The sequence below is a fragment of the Dipodomys ordii genome, unplaced genomic scaffold, assembly GCF_000151885.1.
Source record: "Dipodomys ordii isolate 6190 unplaced genomic scaffold, Dord_2.0 Scaffold17, whole genome shotgun sequence".
In the NCBI taxonomy this organism is placed as follows: Eukaryota; Metazoa; Chordata; class Mammalia; order Rodentia; family Heteromyidae; genus Dipodomys; species Dipodomys ordii.
This window is the reverse complement of record NW_012267233.1, coordinates 1,502,188-1,520,549: the sequence shown is the minus strand read 5'-3', so window position 1 is coordinate 1,520,549 and position 18,362 is coordinate 1,502,188. Positions and strand designations below refer to the sequence as shown.

Here is an 18,362-nt window from a genome sequence, read left to right as displayed (position 1 = left end):
ACATTATACAATATAAAATTCATTTTAAAGGCTCCAGTTATTTTTGCTTCTTCCTCTCTTTAAAATAACATGAATTTAAATTTCCTACCATTTGCAAAAGAGATGTGAAATTAAAGTTTTATTTTTAATAATTCAGTAGGCTTGTTTTTTAGTTCTAGATTCTAAAATTATGAGAAAAGAAAACATTTAAAATGCTCATATATTTCTTTTTTCCTAGGCTAGGCTCATTTTTAAAATGGGTTGCTTTAAATTGTTTCTGTGAGGGTATTTAAAATTTATCTACACTATGACAACATAACTTTTTTTTAAGTTTCTTATTGTGAAAACACTGTACAGAAGGATTACAGGTACATGAACAAGGTATAGGAATACATTTCTTATCACGAATTGTTGCTCCTCCTTTGTTTTCCCCCTATCATACCTTCTCTTCCACTTCCACAAATATACAACTTTTTAAAAGAGTATTACTGAAAAATCAATAGCAATTATCATTATGCACAATAAATATTTCCCTAGTATCAAAGATCAACATTGTCACTGTTTAAATCCATGAATAAATTAAGCTTTTGATGTTGTGTTATTAAACAATGATGTAAAGAATTAATGGACATTATATTGGTTTTCTTAATTTGATTTGTTTTAAGCACATTCTGATTGTGTGCCTGACAAGTTGTTATTGAATTGATATCAATGCCTAATAAAACATAGGGCTCATAGTGTTCATGGTGAAATTTACCAATGATGCTAGGATGATATTGCTATTAATTTGACCTATTGAAGGTACATAGTGATTGGTAAAAATAGTGCTGTATAATTAACATGTAAATATTAAGCATTGGTAAGAAAAGGGGAAATATTGTTAATTCAGGATTCATCAATTATATAACTAGCAATTTTAATGAATCCTCATTTCATTAAATTCTACACCTTTGATATATAGTTTTTTCCTCATTCTCACTAAATTAATTCATTTCTAAAATTCCAGACTTTTTTTTTTTTTTTAAGTCTGGTCCTGGGGCCTGAACTCTGGGCCTGGGCGCTGTCCCTCAGCTCTTCAGCTCAAGGCTAACGCTCTACATCTTGAGACAGAGCGCCAGTTCTGGCTTTTTTCTTTTTGCTTATGTGGTGCTGAGGAATTGAACCCAGGGTCTCAGGCATGCAAGGCAAGCACTCTACCACTGAGCCACCTTCCCAGCTCCTCCAGACATTTTTACACCTAGTACTAGAGCAATATTATTACGTATATAATCTATTATCCATGAGTTTTGTTCTCATTTCAATTATCTAATTGAGAAGACTGTAGTTGTCATTTCAACTTAGGAACTTAAATGAATTTATTTCAAGAAAGAACCTAGAAAACACACATAGAGACAAATCCATTCAAACAGCACATTACTCTGAGAACCCCACAGAGCTGAACTTGATAGGAGCTGTTGGTAATGCAAACCCTGGGGACATCCTTATTAGTCGACCCGCTGAGTGGACTCTATGTACGTGCTGATCTCCATGGGTTAGCAATAGCTAATAATTTAAAGCTCATAGAACAGTCACTTTAGACATTTAAAATGCAATCACCTACCCTTTGATGGTATTTGAAATAAAATTAAGCCACATAAAGTTTTTAAAGTTAACTTGAAACTCTAGAAAATGATACATCCTGCTATCTTGTGCTTTTGTATCCTCAAGTTTATGTTGAATATGAATATTTACACCATCTTCTTTCTAAGGAAATAGCGATAGAATAAATATATATAATGAAATAATTACCATGAAAAAAATGTTTACCCTGGGACGTGAAGTTCCTGATCTCTAAATACTGAAGAAAAAAGGGTTAAGAATACAAGCTACTTTTATATAACATAATTACCCAAGTTGCTATAATGACATGAATGTCAAATATATGCAAGCAAAAATAGTGTTCATTTATGTGCAGGGTGTTCTACTGTAGTATAGGTAGCTTCTGAAGACTGATTATATTGTTAAACTTTCATTATTATCTCTTCCCCTGAGTTGGCATGTGTTATTATTGCTTTAATGAAATCAGTTCCACTAAGCTATCAACACTAATGAAATGATATGTTAGGACACAACTCTGAATTTCTAACATTTGGCAAGTTCAGTTAAGATGATTGTCATTTTAAGGGCATTCTGACCAGGATAGGCTCTCCTTCATTCTGTTCCTATAGTTCAATTTGTAGTAGAGAATAGATTTACCTTTTCTTTTTATTGTAAGAGTGATATGCAGTTACATAAGTAAGGTTATGAGTACATTTCTTGTTGAACATTGTTACCTCCTCCCTCATTTATTCCCATTTCCCATTTCCCCCACTCCTCTCTTCCCTAAGTTGTAAAGTTCATTTCCAACATGTGTCTTGTGAATATCGCTGTTGCATTGGTTCACCCCTTGTACTTTTTCTCACCATTTGTTGTTTCCCTTCCCTTCCTCTAATCAGATACACATATATACGAGACACAGGGTACAAAATCAAACACATTAACAATGGGATTAACTGAAGGGGGGAAAAACTAAGGGGAAAAGAAATAACTTCACACAGCACATTCAAAAGAAAATAAAAACAAAGCTAGGCGCCGGTGGCTCATTCCTGTAATCCTAGTTACTCAGGAGGCTGAGATCTGAGGATCGCGTTTCAAAGCCATCCTGGGCAGGAAAGTCCATGAGACTCTTATCTCTAATAAACAACCAGAAAATGGAAGTGGCGCTGTGGCTCAAGTGGTAGAGCGCTAGCCTTGAGCTGAAGAGCTGAGGGACAGCACCCAGACCCAGAGTTCAAGCCCCACGACCGACACAGAAATGTAAAACAATTCTCTTGTTTCCATAACTTGGAGTTCATGTCAATTAATATTATTTTATATGGTCATATGTATGTAGCTAAGAATGGATTTTTCTAAAAATATGTTCAAAAACTCACATGGAACTTAAAATTATAAAAGTTTATAGTCTCAAATTCACTCTCTATATTCTATTACTAAAGATCTTGTGAATGTAAAGGAAACTTACATTTTTCCTATTATCATATTTTTTGGAAACCCATGAGTTTAACTCATCCATCCTCTAAAATGGAAAGCCATTAAGTTATTGGAGTGCCATAAGGATCTTCTATTCTAACTTGCATAAAATCCCTTTCCCTTAATGAAGAACTATTAAGAAAAGTCTGACAATAGAGACATTGAAGCAACATAAACCACAACCCAATTATAGCCCATCTCTTACATGAAGGATGCATAGCAATTGCTACCATTATATTCACTCATTGTTCCATATTTGTAATAATTTTATGTATTATACAGCTATCTAAGTAAATGAAATTTTCCTTTAGCATCCCAAGAAATAATATATCTGTATTTATATTTCACCTTCATGTGAACTTAAGTATGTGTTAATGTGCCTTCAATTTCAAGTTTTAATCCTTTGTGCATTTTAAAGTTAATGAAAAGAAGCATCATTTAAAAAAGTTGATTTGCTTTAGTTCAGTATCAATTCAAATACAATTCGTTTTTATCAAGTTCTTTGCCTTGTTATTCATGCATAATATATTTTTGGGGGGTTCGGTCGTGGGGCCTGAACTCTGGGCCTGGGCGCTGTCCCTCAGCTCTTCAGCTCAAGGCTAGCACTCTACCACTTGAGTCACAGCACCTCTTCCGGCTTTTTCTTTTTGCTTATGTGGTGCTGAGGAATCGAACCCAGGGCCTCATGCATGCAAGGCAAGCGCTCTACCACTGAGCCACCTTCCCAGCCCCTCATGCATAATATTTTGTATTTAATAATTATATATCTAATGACATCAAATACCAGGAGCTGTGAAAAATATTTTATTGCACTACTTCACTATGTCTTCCCAACAAATTTCATTGATCATTTTTTTTATGGATAATGAAATACAGTTTGAAAACTGATAGTCACAACCAGTGTTTTGAAACACTGAAACACAGTTTGAAAACTGTGATGCTCTATCAGGGTGGTAGATTTAAACACAGGTCTAACTGTGACCCAGAGCCTTTTAACTATCATAATTTGTAGTCATTAAAATTGGTAATAAATTGATTACTATTTATATTTTTTTGGCGGGTTGGTTGTGCATCTTGAGCTTTGGGCCTGGGTGCTGTCCCAGCCCTGAACTCTTCATCTCAAGGCAAACACTCTATCACTTGAGCCACAGCACAACTTCTGATTTTCCGGTGCTTAATTGGAGATAAAAGTCTCATGAATTTACCTGCCCAAGCTGGCTTTGAACCACAATCCTCAAATATCAGCCTCCTGAGTAGCTAGGATTACAGGCATAGCCACTGGTGCCCGGCTACTTTTTATAATTTTTTTTTTTTTTTTGTCGGTCGTGGGGCTTGAACTCTGGGCCTGGGCGCTGTTCCTCAGCTCTTCAGCTCAAGGCGAGCGCTCTACCACTTGAGCTACAGCGCCACTTCCACTTATTCAAAGGGCACATTGATTGGTGAGGTACACAATTGTTTCCTCTCCACTCATAAAAGAACATTCAGCATTTAACTGACAATATTGCCAGCTGGACATCTTATATGCAATTTTGTGTTGACCAGCAGGTAGACTGTTCAACTGTTTTCTCTTTACCAGAAAATTATAGTTTCCAGACTAGTATTTCTATAGTTCTTTTAAAAGAGAGGTGGTCAAAATTTATATTGCCTAGCAAACTTCAGGAATTCCTTTCTAGGTAAGAGAAAAATTTTTCCTTGACTTCTAGTTTAAGAGCATATAAAATTCATAGAGAAATTTTTATTTCGAATGAATGTGATTCACATTATTGGCACATATAAACACTTTATGTGGGGTAATCTCTTCATTCAGACTGATTATGTTTTTGCAGGGGGTGGATTGGCTCTACATCTATCACTTTGATTTAATACCACTATCATTCCTGTCCTTAAATAAATGTGGTGAATTCTGAGATGTCAAGTCTAGTCTTACTGTGTCAAAAGATTCTATATTATTTGATGATATTTAAATTAATTGACTGAATTGTCTGAGTTCTCCCCTACCAGCAAGTATTTTAAGTTAAAATTGTGAATGTTTCCATGAAAGCTAACTATAGTTATATATTAGAGACACATGATTTATTGACATGATACTTTTCCTAGGTTTTGTGTAATGTACACTGAAGGAAATGGGTATAAAAACATTAAAGTGTTTTACTTGGTTAGGTTCAAAAATTTACCTCAGTGAAGATAGTCTCATTTGAATTCTGGGTAAATTGTAGGAAGAAATCTAAAGAAATCCAGATTGTGATTAAAGCAATGCATATATTCAGATTTGTTCTTTAAAGATTCATGAAATGATAGATATAGTTTGGGTTTGGCCTACATGAAAATTGGAAGTGATAAAATATTTAATTCCCCAAATTCAATCACAAATAAGGAAAGACCTTGGTAAGAACCTATATAATAATTTCATTAGCAACATTTATTTCTACAATCAATGTAGAAATTCTTCCAATATGGTTACAGAGATTTAGAGTCATGATCCAATATTAACCCAATCAATCCAATTTCAATCAACCATCATGTTCCTTGTAGATTTCTCATATAAGCCAATCTCAAGCATTGAAAAGAAGAGAAAATATAATCTGGTCTAAAGTTGATTTTACTTTGTTCTAATACTGTGTCAACAAAAGTGCAGCAAAATAAATGTTCAAAGAGATAACTGAGTAGGTGACTTTCTAGTTTATACTTCTGCATTATAATTGCCATAGATTTGAATACTTGTTCTAATAGAGACCAATGCTGTTTTCACTTAAAATTGAATTGTGCACTAGCAGGAGTTCTCAAATGAGAGGTGATATGCCATAGTCTTTTATATTGCTTCTTATTATTTGTAGATAATATTCTATTCTGAGATCCACAACATAGTCCTCATATTCTTATAAAATATATTTTTTCTTTCTTTGCTTATATTATTTTTGGTTGATTGAAACCCAGCGCCACAGCCTCCTTTCTTCCATATACCAAGTTACCATTCTGTGTTTTGAGCCAAAAACTAAAAGAAAATATACAAAAATCCAAAGAATTCCTGCAAAAACAAATTGTGATTTGTCACATTCCCTTTGTTTATATTATATTGTAGTTTTTCAAATGTAGTAGTTCTTGTTCCAAAGTTACTTATCAATATTCAAATAATATATCTGATATTGATTTGAATATCAGTATCTTACTTTTCAAATAAAATTGTATCTCATTTTTGAAATGAAGCTAATCTGACATAATTTGCTATTCCTGAATTAAATCTCTGACGTTAGCATTTTTGTGCATATCAATCAGCTCTGGATTACTTATATTTAAAACCTTGCCTATAAATGTTGAAACATTATTTTTTTCTCTAAGGAAAAGAGGGTCTTGTTGTTTGCTCATCTTTCTTCCTTGGCTGGTTCTCTACCAATGATCCTCTCTTTCTAGCTCAGATCTCTTTTTTTTAAAGATAGAATCTAGTAACTTTCTCTACCCAAAGTGTCCTTAAAGCATTGTCTTCCAATGCTAGACTTCTGAGTAGGCCTGAGTCATTGGATCCTGAAATACAATATCAATTTTTAAATATCAACATATGATTCCCCATTCTGTAGTTTTGATGTGTTAATAGATAATGGGGTTATCTTTTATCTGGTGATCCAAACATGACAAGTAAGTTTTAATTGTAATGTAAAAGTTCTACTAAAAGTAATTTATAAATATCTCACAGTAATTGCACAGGTTAGTGCTTAGGAACATGAATGAAAGTGAAAAATAATTGTATAGTGTCCAGTGAGCTCCACTGCTCCAAGTTTTCGCCCTTTTTCCTTAGAGTTCTGTACCCTTTCCAACCCTTCTGAAGTTGTACGTTTGAATACACATATACAGGGTAAAGGAGAAAGAATTGTCAAAAACCAAAACTAAAAAAAGAAAGAGAATAAATCTCATTTCTACAACAAAGAATTAATTTAATATAATAATCAGATAATTAATAAAAACAAATTAAATTCAATATATAAGGGTATTATTAGTTAATTTTAAAATATATTTAGATAAATTGCTTTCACACATTAGATTTTTTCAAAGCAAAACAAGGAGTTTTGAGTTTTACATTGCTTTAAATACACATATTCTTTCAAATATATTTGAGTTTAGATATGATTTTAATGTTAAAGAGACAAAAATTCCTACTTCTCTGTTACTATAGTCATATCATGTAGTCTATGAATTTATTTTCTTATTATTGTTTCTATTACTAGATTTTGGGAGCTTACAGATAAGGATTATAATGAATTGATTATGGATTCTTCCTTTATAGACCACAGATTTAGAAGAAACAAGCACTTGATATATATTCAGAGATCAAATCAGTTAATTAACAAAGATAAACATTGCTTTATAATCCTTCCATATCACAAAACTGAACTACTGGTATAATCCTGCTTCACAATATTGTATACAAATTATTGATGTGTACTTTAATATCAATTTTATTTTGGTCAAAATATAATTTACATATTTATTTATCAAGCACATTGTATTTAACAACTTGCTCAACTTTCTCATGCAATTCAATATTGTCTTAGTATTAATGCCATGGTTTTTGCATTATTTTTTAAAGAGTGCACCAAATCCTGCTTTCAAATTATTTTATTTCAAATCTTCCTTGAAAAGAAATATCACATTTGTCCCCAAAGAACTTGATCTTTGTTTTCTTCACACTCTCCTATGTTTATATGTGGATTCCAAGTCATTTTTTTTAATCCATGTAATTCTCATGCCAATCCCTGATATCTATGTCCTACTCTAGGGAGTCAGTTGCTAAGTAATTTTCTTTTAAAAAGTAAACATCTGGAGACTGCTACTCCTGAAGGATATAGTTGGTGATAAGCTCCCATCCTACCATCCCATAGTCAGCCATATCAGGGGACTTCCAGGGATGGAAAGGACATAAGGAAATAGCTGAACAAATGCTTTATAGTAGTTTCCACTAAAAGGAAATTGAAAGGCCAGAAAGCTGATTGAACGCTGGGGACTTGGAATATTCACAGTGGGATTTGAGGTAGAGGAACTATCCCTTGTATGACACTAGTTCCTGACATGATTAAGGCAGGGGCATTCTGGAATTTGTATTCATCTTTGGCTTGTCTCCCTTTATTTCAAAACTGAGTCAAAATCTGGAATAATGATGAGTGTCAGTGGTAAGGATGTAAGGAATTAGCTGCACAGACCTTACATGAATGGAGGGCAATCTATTCAGAAGTTATCTTCAGAGTGTTCCAAAAATTACAATCCTCATGATCGTTAAAGAAATTAGTAATTGTGGATATCCCAATGGTATAATTCTATCAAGATGAGTTCATATTTGAATAGAAGGATAGTTGCAGCAGTGTGGAAGGAATGGTTTTTACCAATAAAATACATTTACTTAGTCTGTCTATAACGAAGTAAGCTTTGAGTAAATTTTGCAAACAATTGGATGACAGGGCAAAGATTCTGTTTTTTATCAAAATAATTGCATGGATTTTCCACTAATTATGTCAGACATTTGCTAGTTAGAAACTAAGTTTTAACCAAAGTTGATTCAATTAAATATCTGCTTATGTTAAGTGAATGCTTTTAATTTTAAGTAAATAGGCAGCCACAATTACTTTGTATTATTTTAGTATAATTATAATTGTATATGCATATATTTATGATTTTAAATGTAGACTTATCTGACAGCTAAATATTCTTTGTATCTGAACTTGCAATGTTATGTAAAAGTTTATGCTAATAATATTTTAATACATGTAAGTTGACCATACATAAAAATGGTCAATAGAGCTTTTGACATTTCTGATTATTTAATCAATGCCATGCCATTTGGACAATCCTACTCTTTAAAACCTCTTTCTCTGTCTCTCTCTCTGTCTCTCTGTCTCTCTCTCTCTCTCTGTATATATATATATATATATATATATATATATATACATATATATATATATTTGCCTTAATTTAGTAAGCAATTTGTTATTATGTGAATAACATTTACTAGTACACCAAAAAAATGCCTATTTGCAGTCACATTCATTTCCTTTAAAGTTTAAAGTGATATTTTATAAACTTACATAAAAACTTCTATTAACTTATAAACTTTATAAAATAGTGTTACCACTAAATTTTTTCAATGGCACCTGTTAAGTCAAAATATATATAACAAAAGCCGGACACTGGTGGCTCATGCCTGTAATCCTAGCTACTCAGGAGGCTGAGATCTGAGGATCCCGGTTGAAAGCCAGCACGTGCTGGAAAGTCCTTGAGACTCTTATCTCCAATAAACCACTCAGAAAACCAGAAGTGGCACAGTGGCTCAAATGGTAGAATGCTTCCCTTGAGCTGAAGAGCTAAGAGACAGCATTCAGGCCCAGAATTCAAGCACCATGACTGACAAAAAAATAAAAATAAAATATATGTGACAAGAATTCAAATTTCTCTTCATACCCCTTTAATATTTTGAGTCATTTTCCAGAAAATAGGCAGAATTTTTAAACAGAAAAATACAATAATTTTTTTGCAAATTCTTTACTGTGATTAGGTGATTACATAATTTCACAAATTTCACAGTATTGTGGGATAGTGATGCTTAGATAAGTCACAAACATATTCTAACTTTCATGGGGCAAATTGTCTATTGTGGTCTATTAAATTTATGAGTTCTATGAGCTTTGACAATACAGTTATTTCTTCTACATTGGGTGATATGTACATTCCTTTCCTTTTGCATAGTGTCAGCTGTTCGCTCTTTCCCACCCGCTCCCTCCCTCTCATTGCTGCCATTGAGTTGCTTAGTTTGTTTTAATCAATGTCCAGTGCAACTGTTAGGTGCCACTGTTGTATGTTTTTCCCTGCTTCCCTCTAGTTCTGTGTCCTCCTCCTACATGTGCACACCAGAGGAAAACTAAGAGGAGGATGCAATAATAATTTTAAATGCTTTATAAATATGTTAGAAACAGTAGCAAGAAATAAAAAAGATATTTGTGTTGCTATCTTGGGGTTCATTTTGCTTAATGTCATCTTATCTGGTCATATGTGCATAGCTTTTGGCCTTTTCTGCTTGTCCTTCACATGTCCTACACATTGTCCTACACATTGCAAATAAGGGAAGCCATGGGATGTTTCTTTGGGCCTGGCTTACTTCACTTAATATATTTTTTCCAAGTCTTTCCATTTCCTGAGAGATGAGGCAATGTTATTCTTTCTGATGGAAGCATAGAATTCCGTGTGTGTGTGTGTGTGTGTGTGTGTGTGTGCGTGCGTGTATGTGTCTGTGTATGTGTGTGTGTGTGTGTGTGGTGTGTGTGTGTGTGTCACATTTTGATCCATTCATCTACTGAGGGGCAGCTGGGTTGGTTCCATATCTTAGCTATGATAAATAATGCTGCGATAAACATAGTTGTGCTGGTAGCTTTAGTGTGGATTGTTTGTGGAAAATGCCCCAAAGTGGGATTGCTGGGTCATAGCGGAGCTCTATGTGGAGTCTTTTGAGGAACCTCCATAATGCTTTCCAAAGTGGTTGAATGAGTTTACACTCTCACCAACAATACAGTTGCATTAATGTGTTAAGAAAGTAGTGATAAATAATTTGAACAGAAGTTTATACATTGACCATGACATCAGGGTCATTTTTTGCCCTTTTGGATTTGGATTGCCACTGAAGAGAATATGGCTAAAAATCTGCAGGTGGAAATTGTATTTCAGAGTAGACTTGCATAGTTATGGGGTTATAACAAATTTTAATAAAATGTGTTTAGCTTTTGGGAGCTTATACTCTAAAATAAGTAGTGTGGTGGAATCAATTTGGAATCATTTATTTGGGAAATATGTTTCTTGATAGGAAAATGTCATTAGTTTTCTGAAGGCCACATAGATATAAATAACTAAGATGGCTTTGATTTTCATAAGTCATCAGGCTTATCAAATGCATTCAGACCTCTAGATATGGAAAACTGGAAGATGGATCCATTGCATTATAGTGAATTGGCCTCCCAAGTATTTTGAAAAGTCTGTGTTCTTTTATAGGTAAAAGCAAAACACTCAAGTCAATCTATTCACATCATGTGATTATGGTGTGTAGCTAGATAATAAAGCCTCAATAATTTGATTAATACTCAACTATGGTTTTGCATTCATAGGATAATACTGATTTTCAAACCGCTGACAATGGCTGGTATGCTAACAGCTTTTAGTTTGAGACTAGGATTTATTTCCATCTTCAATCTGTCAAGGAATTTGAAATACATGGTTAAATCACGCATATCACAAAGTTTAACGTATAATTTTTTGACATATTGAATAACTTCTTACTAGAATGTATACCTTTGTTTTACATTACAATTGAAATTTAATGATTCACAATGACAACCACTTTAGTCACTGCCAACAACGGTTGTGAAAATAATGAACCAAAAGTGCCATTTTAAATAAAAGTTAAGTAATTAATCTGTCAATAGAACTCTTAACCATGAGGCTTAATACATAATGTTTTACTTATTTCTTAAGAGAATTCTTTGAGTTGTATGAAAAAATAGACTTCCAAATGAATTTATTTATTGTTATATGTTACTTTGGTGACAATATACCACTTATTCAATAACTATTCCTGCATGCATTTTTAAATGATATGTAGAAAAGACTATAGCTCTGACAGTTCCCTAATCCATGTAATATATATAGATAGATAGATAGATAGATAGATAGATAGATGTATATATAAATATATCCTTACTCACAGAAGAAGATGAAAATAGTCTAGATTTTCCATTTCATTAATATTAATAACAAATACAAATGTAAACACTAAATGCTGAGATTTTTATAAATACTAAATACTAAACTCTCTATAATAAATAATTTAATATTCATAAGGAACATATGAATATGTCTCATATAACATTGAATTCAATTGTAGTACCTAGATGTAAATTTCATTGTTTTAACTAAAGCAACATGCACTTCCCTCTGTCAATTTTTTTCAATTGGCTATTGTGTGATTAAAATGTCCTATGGACTAAAATATAGATTTTTAAGAGATAGGTTCATAAATTAATACATAAAAGTGGAAAAAATTATGGGCATACTACCTTTCTGCAGCCTCTCATAATATGACATCAAGGAATCTAGTTGCATGCATATGCATATTTCATTTCTTTTCACGTGTATGCTATGTATTTTCACTGTCCATTTTTTGTAACTTGACATTTGTATGAATTGTTTACATAAGCTATCGGTAATATTTTATGACTAATTGTGAGTATCCCTGAGGCTAATTTTTTGCCCATGCAGGGGAATTTCTTTGATCCCTGTTGACTCATAAAATTGCAGTAACACTAAGCATAAGAATATTCTGCATTTCATACATTTTGAAATATTAGAAGAATAGTTTATCTACATAATGATTATATTTTCTCTCTCTAAACTTTTAACTGTTAACTTTGTGGAAATTACTTATTCATGAAAAATGCCTTAAGTAGTTAATTTACCTTAATTGATTACTTTTTAATTAGTTAATAATTTCCCTTTGTTTTTATACCATCTCTCCATGTTACTTTAGAGTTGAACAACTAAATGCAAGTAAGAGACTTTGAAATTGCTTCTGTGTGCAGATAAATAAAATATTCCCTATAAAATTAAGTTATTTAACTCTTAGATTGACTAATGTAGCATAATAATCTCTAATGGTATTTTCTTTTTCCCCTGAATATTGCTCAACAATTTAAAGTATTTTAATCTGTGAACTATATGGCATAGTTTTTGGCATTTCAGTATTTTAATCAATGTGCACAGAATCTGCCTCTTGGTCTAGATAATTTGAGACACTTTTCTCCTTAACACCTTGAAAGTAAGGTGAAGATACTGCTATGGGCTCATTCCTTCAGAGAATGATTTCTATCTATAGTCTTTCAATATCATAGAAACTTTGTTGAAAGAATTCTGCAGAGAGAAAATGGTTGTGATATTAGGAGTGATGACATAAGACTGTCTCCCCCAAAAAACACAGTATCTGGAAGAATATGGCCTAAGGGAAGGTGTACATCCTAGTTATGAGCAAAAGACATTGAATCAGAAAGACTCAAATCAAGAGGAAAGGATGTTTCAAGAGGCACAGAGGTGCTCAGATGTATGAAACACATACCAGGGCCAGGGGCCGTGCACAGAAGTGTAGAAGGGAGTGAAAAGGCTTCAGAGCTTGATCAACGTAATGTTATGGGTTCTAAACATAGTAAAGGATTGAAATATGGATAGGCCTCAGGAGAAAAGGAAGTTAGTGAACCTATAGATGAGAAATGCATTGTACATAGTCCTGTAATATAAGATGGAGCCAGCTTGTGGTCTACAAAACCCCAATATGATCAAGAGCAACAGGCAGAAGCAAAAGACAAAGGGAATTGAGTGGTAGGATCCTCCCCAAAGCTTTATTTATATTTATTCTCCATCCCTATAATCCAGTAACTGAGTTTAGGTTGAGGAACTTCATAAACACTAAAATCAGGACTTGGTGTGGTTCTGAAGTCTTTCATCACTTAATCCCAGGTGCCAGGTGTTTTCTTGGACACATCCACCTCTCCGTAGTGTTTCCTGGATGTGATTATGGGGACACCTATAAGAGGTGCATCCCTAGAAGAGGGAAATTATTTTCTGAAAATTGAGAAGAACTTGGTTGAACACTGAAAATTGGGTCAGGAAAAGTCTTTGTAGGAAAACAATTATGTGAAAGCCTCAAGATGGGTGCTTTGGAATAGACAGAGTAATTTGGTATCTTATCTGTCCCTTGTCCTGAGAAATGTCAATTCTGGCATTGTTATTTGAAGTCATTGTCATGTGAACCCAGTATTGGCAGGCAACATTCAGCTCTTGAAATATTTGCAGCACTCCTCTCAGACCAGTTAATGGGAAGACCGTCTGTTCTTTCTTGGGGAAAGTTACTGGCTACATAATTGTGAAGAGCTCACCTCTTAGGAGGGTAATCACATCCTGTAGCTTCTTCAGTATGGAACCTTTTAAAACTGAAGTTCCACATCTGAGATGAGCTTGGTGCCCACTTGCTTTTGCAAGTCAGCTCATTTTCTAACACTTCCTTCCCTTTTCTTCAGCCTTTGCAGTACTTTCTCCTCCTCAGAGTCCAAGATGCCTCTCAAGGGTGTCACATCTGCCTGCTCATTTTGTATCTTGCCCTGTATTTGAGTCTTCCGGGAAGTGTTCCCTTCTTGGAGTTCAGCTTTTCCACTTCTCAATACTTCCTTCTTCTTCCTCAGCTTCTTCAGAATTCCCTGGAGCTTGTTCCGGCACTCCTGGGCAACCTCCGCCAAGAGGCATGCGTTGTGACCACGGAGCTGCTGAGATGGCTCACACAGCCACCAAATCACCTTCCCATAGGGCCGACAGAAGAGCTGGAGTTTCTCACCATGGTGTGCACAGCGATGCACATTCTGCTCTAGTGAGTCAGCTTGACCCCCCTGAGACTCTGCACTAGGTTAGGCATGTGTCGATTAAGCCCGGGGCCCTCAAACTTGACACACAGGACAGTTGCTCTCCCGTACTGGATCTATGGTGGATGTATAGCTTGATGTGATACAGGCGTGGCAGAGCTGTGTCCACAGTCTGTGCTCATGGGTTCTGTCATGAGCTCCAGGCAGATGGGACAGGCCACCTCCTTCAGCCAAGATTGCTGAAGCTGTTGGTTGCTCTTTCCCTGTTCAGGTCATTCTTGGACTTCTGAGGTCCCTTCCGCTGAGACAGCTACAAATCAATTCAGCTCCAATGGAGAGCTGAATTGGGAAGCCTTCGTGACCCGAGATAAGCCCGGAGACGGCACAGGATGCCAACATGGAGACACATGGTCTGACATCCATTATATTGTATATTAAAAAAAAACTATAATACTTCTCATAAAATAATTATTTCTATATCTTTCATTTTCATTCTTTGATACTTTGTCTCATTTCCCTCCTCAGCTTCCCTAAAAGGATTTTATCAGTTGCATTTGCACACAATGACTTCAGTTATTCACGTAGAGATAGGGGCCAGGAGCTTCTGGCTCAGCTTCACATGTCACAGAGGGATTGTGTACACTTTTATCTAAATTGAGCCAGTGATGAGAATCAAAAGTGTGCTTTTAACAATGGTCTAGTTGTGCAGATCCAATCACTAAATGTTCACTTCTGTGTCCAAGAAATGCAGTGTGATGAACTTCTCTTCTTATAACTACCTGCTCAGCCATCAGTCATTTCAATCCTTCTCATTTTTGTGGGCAGTAAGTCCTTTCTGATTCTGTCTTTAATTTTTAACTATGTTTATGAGTTACATATGTTCTTTTTTTCAATATTGAAGTACATATGTTGATATAATTTTTTTATTTTCTTGTTTTTAAAAATAACATATTAAAAATACAGACAAACAGTTTATACAGGGACTACATATTCACACTGTAAAATTTGAATTATGATGTCAATTATTTATTCATATGATCACTTTTTAAAATTTTTATTTGTATGGATGGTTGTGGGACTTGAACTCTAGACCTGGTGCTATCCCTCAGCTCTTCAGCTCAAAGCAAGCACTCTACCACTTGAGCCACAGAGTCACTTCTGGTTTTCTGAGTGGTTTACTGGAGATAAGAGTCTTAAGGAGTTTCTTTTCTGGGCTGGCTTTGAACCACAATCCTCAGCTAGAATTACAAGTGTAAGCCACTGATGCCCAACCTTTTTATTTTTTTGAAATGTTATTGTACAAAGGGTTACAATTATATAATTCAGATAATCAGTACATTTGTTTTGAATAATGTCATTTCTCCCTAACTTTCCCCCAGTTTTACCCCTCCTGATCACTCTTTCATCCAAATTGTATAGTTCATTTTCAACATAATAGCTATAGTAAAAGACAAATAATTATACTTGGGCACAATCACTTTGTTTCTATTAAAAGTTGATGAGACAAAGATAGGCATCATTGTGTGCTGTTCTGCTCACATTGAGCTATATATTCATCATATAAGTAGTATCTGTCTGAGACACATAGAAAAAGTCAAATAAGTTGATGTTAGGTGAAATGAAGCCCAAGATAAGTATTCAAATTTTTTTTCTTTCTTGTGATTGTTTCTAACATATTTATATAAGATGATTTCTTTGTTGTTTTGTATGTCCCTCCCCCACAGTACCACCCTTGTTTTCATTGTATTTGATGTTGGTATAATTTGTGGAGGGGAAGGGAAAAAACAAATCGTTTAAATAGGGATACAGGTGGACCCATTGCAATAATGAGATGTACAAGTCGTTATGTCTAAAAATGAACTTTACAACTTTGTCAGGGGGTAGGGGAGAGGGAGGCAGGTAGAGGGGGAGATGGGAAGGGATGGGAAGGGGAAACAAAGAAGGAGGCAACAATGCTTGATAAGAAATGTACTCATTACCTTTCCCATGTAATTATACCCCTCTGTACGATATTTTCACAATAATAAAAAGAAATTTCCCAACTCTATACAAGCTTACCTAAAATAGAAGAAACAAAAAACATTTGTATATGTTTCATCTTCCTAATAAAAGTATTATTTGACTTGGTACCTTATCTGTATATCAAATCAGAATAATTTCAAAGAACAACTATTTTAACTCCTAGCGTCATACTGATCTAACCACACTCATACACAGTAAATAGTCAGTCCATGTATTCATATGCCTAACCTGTTTACTAATTCAAGTCAAGTTAATGTGCTTTGTATCAGAACTAGTATGACTGTGCCAGTTTTTGTTTGTTTATTTGTTTGTTTGTGTGGTCGTGGGGCTTGAACTTAGCCTGGGCTCTATACCTGAGCTCTTCAGCTCTACCACTTGATCCACAGAGCCACTTCTGGTTTTCTGGTGATTAGTTTGAGATAATAGTTTCACAGACTTTCTTGCTCTGGCTGGCTTTGAACTGCAATCCTTAGATCTCAGCCTCCTGAGTAGCTAGGATTATAGGCATGAGCCACCAGAGCCCAGCTTGATTATCTAGTTTTAATGGTTTTCATATGGAATTCCTAGTCTAATAGAGAAGGAAAACAAGATCAGTATGTCATGATAAGCAATATGATAAAGTAAAGACTATACCTATGAGACTAACATAAACCTAATATGGTTGATATGTTTGAGAGGAATCCACAAAGAATAAACACATTTTCATATATTGTTTCAAATTGGCCAGATTAAAAGAAACAGAATGATTTTATCCAGAGACAATGGTATGAATGGAAAAATAGTGACCATACAAGATACAAAATATTGGAAAGTAACACAGGAGGGAAAATGATGAGAAACTAGATGAATGAGGAGATAAGAATTTTCCTGAGGAAACATCCATCATCCTAAGAATTTGATCTTTTTCCCTGAGCCCACTACCAGTGAAATAATATTAATAAAAGAGTCAAAGTTCTATTTTGGAGTGAGAAAGAATACGTGATATTTAGATGTGTTTCTTTTTAGGTACTGATGTTCCAGGTACTGCTATCCCAGGTCTACCTTTGACTACTTGTTGCATCTTCCAACATTTACCATTTCCTGCAGGAGTGAGTTCTGGTCCTCAACCTCCCCAAACTTCCTTGGAACTTCACTGTTATTGTCTGTGTTCCATTGTATCTCATCTTCCTACTTTCTCAAGTCTTTGATTTATCTACCTAATCTTGATTACCCAAACTAAGCATTTTTTTCTCCAGTGACCAATTTGTGCCCAGAGAATTTATAGAAGTTTTAGCCTTGATTGAGATACAGGATCTTTTGTATTTGTAGTTTTTTATGACATGGTGATCCCTTCCATAATACTTCAGGCTTCAGAGACAATGAGATAAAATCCAAGCAAGTTCTAGATCAGCATGCCTTGACTGAGACATTCCTACACATGAATTGTACATTACGATCAATGAAACAACTGTTTCTCTAATGTTGCAACTCTTTGAAATGTCAGAATATATCTTCTCTTAATTATTAATATTTATTGCCCAAAGGAAAGAGTCTAAAGTTCAGGAGGTATAAAAATATTTATTAGTTTACAGTGCAGATTTTCTACAAATCAAATACCTCCCTTGCTACTAGTACACTTTCATAACTACCTCCTAGATGAAGATATTGGGTAGTACCAGCAATCAGCATCTCCTTTTCTTCGTCTTTGTCAGCCATTACCTCTCAAAGTGACATTCAGTCTGGTTCAATTCTGTAGATTGATTTTTACCTATTTTACACATAGAAACATACCTACATACATACAAACATACATTCATGCCTACATACGTATAAAAAGAACTATCAAGCAATACAATGCCATCTTTTCTTGTTAGTTTTCCTGTTAAAAATTAGCATTCACATAATTCA

At 34.4% G+C, this 18,362-nt stretch overlaps 1 pseudogene; it reads right to left on the bottom strand.

The window, feature by feature from the left end:
* Window positions 1-13,743: 13,743 nt before the first annotated feature.
* Window positions 13,744-18,170, bottom strand: LOC105982699 (annotated as a pseudogene).
* Between the last annotated feature and the right edge of the window lie 192 nt (window positions 18,171-18,362).